The sequence below is a fragment of the Solanum lycopersicum genome, chromosome 9 (genome assembly GCF_036512215.1).
Source record: "Solanum lycopersicum chromosome 9, SLM_r2.1".
NCBI classification, from domain to species: Eukaryota; Viridiplantae; Streptophyta; class Magnoliopsida; order Solanales; family Solanaceae; genus Solanum; species Solanum lycopersicum.
In genome coordinates, this window is record NC_090808.1 from 39018278 (window position 1) to 39022925 (window position 4648).

Genomic DNA, 4648 nt, shown 5'->3' on the forward strand with positions numbered 1-4648 from the left:
CTTCTTGGTCTTCCCTTGATGTTTCACTTCCAAATTACCTAAATCTTTAGACACTGCCTCGTTACCATATTATAAACAATTTTAGTACCTTAGACCCTCATTACAAACATGTTAGGCTGTAGTTTCACCTAAGTCATTTTAAAGGTATTACAATGCCCCGTCAAAAGGGGGTGTGGCTCAAAACTTAACCGTGGGAGATTATCCACCAAATGAGGGTCTCTAACCAAAACGACAGCCAGAAGTATGACCATATCAACCATCAATGCTTCATGGATTGTCACCTGCTATTCATTATTAATACACGAGTGAATTTCCTAACTAGCCCCCCATTCCAATTACGTCATGTACAATTATTTTTAGTATTTTTAGGTATTTAAGTATATTTAATCAATTAAGTAGCCATTTAGACTTCATACTAGAAAATAAAACCTTTCCCTCCCTAAATCTCTTTGAAGATAACTAATGAAGAACAAGAGAAAGAGGAGGCAGCTTCTAGGATGAATTTCTCCAAGGTTTCAAGCTTAGGTTAAGGCTCTAATCAAAGTTATGTGAAGCTTGTTAATCCATGGATACTTCCATCCATGGATCCCACATAGATATCCCTCAATTATGAATCCAAAAGACCTCAATCTAGCTTGGGTTGTGATTATATTGTGAGTAAGTCTTGTTTTTGATCCCAATGTAGTGGGTAAAATTTAATTATGTTAATGATTATTATATTATGTTTTCATGTGATTTTCTTGATGAATTCGAATCTATGATGATGAAGGTGATCAAGGAGGGTTTAGGCCATTAGAGGCAAGATTGAATGTTCTAAGTTGATTTTCTTAATTCAAATGTCTTGAATACAAATTGATCATAGCTAGGATCACCCATATATGAATTGAACTAGGAATAATTGAGTAAAAAGGATCTTGACTTGTAAGGTTTTAAAGGAACTTATATGATTAAGCATGACTAAAATTTACCTACTAATGATCAAGGTGATAGAATAACTTCTGATCAGACATGGATCATGATAGAATGAAGCTAGTATTGAAATAGGGCTTGTAGCCAATGTTGTTAGGGCTTTGGTGGTTAAGTCAATATTGGGAGATCTTGATTGATTATTCACTTTCTCCTATACATGTAGACATGAAAAAGCTAGGGGAAGCAAGTTTTGTCACATAGATAGATTCTAGGTTGACCTAAGAACCTAAAATGAATCAATGCATGATAGACTAGAATAGCTTGAAGGTGTATTTTATGGTAATTTCTTGTGTAGTTGACTTTCTAAGATGAGACAATGATACAATAACTTGAAGTTGAGTATTATGACTCCTTCATGGAAAATCTTGAGTTAGATTACTCATGGTAGCTTGAGATAGTAAATGTCATGGTAGCTTAAGATAATGAATCTCATGGAAGCTTCACAATGTAAATCTCATGGTAGATTGAGATGGTGAATCTTATAGATGCTTGGGATGGTGATTCCCATGGTATCATTGGATTGATTAATGAAACTCTCCTAAGGATAGATTGAAGTAGCATGACTAGAGTTCCTTCATATTAGCTTGACTTGGTTAGGCCAAAACTATTTGATGGTGGATTTAGGGGAAAATGATTTATACTCTCCTAATGGTATCTTAACTTGCATGCAAGGTGCATTTCATTGACTAGCTTGAGATAGGATTCTCATGGTAGATTAGGGTTGAGGATTCATAATCCTTTGTGGATAGCTTGCATCTATATGAATGGTTGCATGGTGGCTAGGTTGGTATTCTCATATCCTTTCTTTATTAGATTGGATTGTATGTTGTGATGCTTTCCATGGCAGTAGGTCTATTATGTTAGTATGCTAAGATTAATAGACTAGAATGAAAGACAAGTTATCTTGGATTAGGATAGCCTAGAGGAGTATTTAGTATGAATGGTAGAATGAGATTCCATTAATACATGGCACAAGTATCACTTGAAGCTACCTATGAAATGACCTCTTATTTGATGTATGCTTAGATTTTATAGTTTCTATAGTTGCCTTCCATGTTATTATTGTATTAGGTTGGTAATTACTTGTCAATATGAAGTAGGTCTATTAGTGCCACCTAAAGTTATAAAAGTGAAAAAGGTTACCTAAAGATATGCTTAGTGTGTGTGGTAGAATGGGATGCCTCACATGCATTGCACAAGTATTTCTTGAGGTTATTGAGGGGTACAATGCTCTTATGTCATGAATAACTTAGGTGTTAATTATGAAAGTGGATTATGATCAAGAATGGCTGAAGAGAGGTACTTAGCTTAGATAGTAGTACGGGATGCTACCTAGTCCTTTCACAAGTATACTTGGAGGTGGCTTGTGATGTTGTTCCCTTAAGTAAGAAGGTAAATGGTTGAAGTATGCACTTATGCATGCCTTATGATGAATTACTATGTTTATGATATTCATGTTATGTTTATGCTATTATCTCTTATGATCATGGCTTATTGACTAACCCTTTGAGATATCTTATGTTTTATATGTTAGTTTTCATACTTGTACATTTTGTACTAATGCATATTTCCTACATTTCTAACCAAATGTAGGGGATTCTTGGAGATTGAGTACTTGGAGGCCAGGTTCCTAAGTTGGAGAATCTTTAAGATTGATGAGTCCTCATAGCATTCGAGGACACCACCCCTATGTTCCTTTTATTTCAATTACTATGTTTTAGACTTTTGTGGGCTGCATCCGAACACATTTTTACTTATATATGTCGTAGATGGTTTTAAGACATATGTCAGAAAGACTTCCGTTTTGATGAAATGCTTTACATATTATGTTTAAAAAAAGTTTTTAATTCACTCCATATTTACATGATGTTATATAATGAATCTAATTGGCTTGTATAAGATCTCTGAGAGTTCAAGTACGCCATGTTACTTCTAGGGGGTAATTCCTGGTCGTAACAAAAATTTTTCAGAGCATGAGGTTGTGAAATGGTCATAGGATGTCTCAAAAACCACATTTAGTAGAGTCTTATTCTTCGGTATGAGTCGCGACACATCTATGAGTAGGAGTCTATGGGATGCTTATAAAAGTATGATTTCTTCATTCTCTTAGTCGTGCCATATAGTTTTGATTTAGTAAGCCATTTTCTAATGTTTGCCTACAATTTTCTTCAGGGTATGGCTAACACTAGGGCTAATGCTAGAATAGAAGGGGATTACAATAGGAATCAAGAGATTCGTCCCCAAGTGCAAGATCAAGTTCCTCTCTAAGGAGAACAAGTTCCTTCTGAAATTCCTAATGACCCTCCAATGGGGAATTTCACTCTAGAGGAGTTTAGACTTCTATGAACTTGTTGGCTCAAGCGTTGATGGCCCAAGTCAATAGGGAAGTGGTGGCTCCGACAAACTATATAGGAGGAATGATTGCTTACATGTTTAGGGTGTTCTTCAGAATGAATCTTTCGGAGTTTAGTGTCTCCATGGTGGAGGAGGATCCAAATGGGTTAATTGATGAGGTTTATAAGAGTCTTGATATTATGGAATTTACTTCTACGGGTAAATCGGAACTAACAACTTATCAATTGAAAGATGTATCCCAAATTTGGTATGAGCAATGGAAAGATTCTAGGTCGGTAGAGGAAGGTCCTATAGAGTAGGAGAATTTTAAGTCGGCTTTTCTTGATAGGTTCTTTCCTAGAGAATTGAGGGAGAATAAGTTGAAGGAATTCATAAATCTTAAGCAAGGCATTTGAGTGTTAAGGAATATACCTTGAAGTTCACTCTTTTGTCTTAATATGATCCATCTTTGGTGCCAAGTCCTAGGGATTTGATGAATAGGTTCATGATGGGGTGTCCAAACTAGTAGAATAAGAATGTCATATGGCAATGCTTTTTGATTACATGGATATCTCACGTCTTATGGTGTTTGCCAAATAAATGGAGGATTCAAATCTAAATAAGGAGAAAAAGAGGATTAGGATGGAAAATTATAGGTCTGATGGGCATGGTCATTCTAAGAGTCGACAAAGATTTTCTGGGCAAGGTTATTCTAATACTCCTAGATATATGGATGAGATGTTATGTAACCCTATACCACAAGGGAAAATCAACGAGTCCTTACGACCTACTTGCCCTAGGTGTGGTAAGGGACATGAGGGTAGGTGTTTGGCCGATAGGGATGCTTGTTATGGGTGTGGTGAGAATGTCCAGATGAAGAAGGATTTCCCTAAGGCAAAGGCTAATTTGATGGAAGGGAAGAAAGTTGATCCTTTTGATGTGGAAAATGGTCCCCCAAAGAAGAATAGGTTCTATGCTTTCCAATCCAAGGGTGATCAAGAATGATCTCCGTATGTTCCTTTTGGGTATGTGCTTCTTTGATGAATTATGGAAATTTTTGGATTTTCTTGTTTCCATGACATGCTTTGTTGGACATGATGTTTTCCTTGTTATGATGAATTTTAATGTTAGAAATACATGTGTAGGTTTACTCTTAAGTGGGGGATAATAAGATATTTTCATTAGGTCGTTATATGATTATATGTTGCTATGGTTCTCTTTGAATGTTATTGAGGTGTGTAGACCTTATTTGAATGGATATAGTTGCATTGAGTTGTAACTTGTTGTGTCATATGTGAGTCAATGCACATTTTGGGTTCCATCAAGTTATGTTTAGTATGTTGTA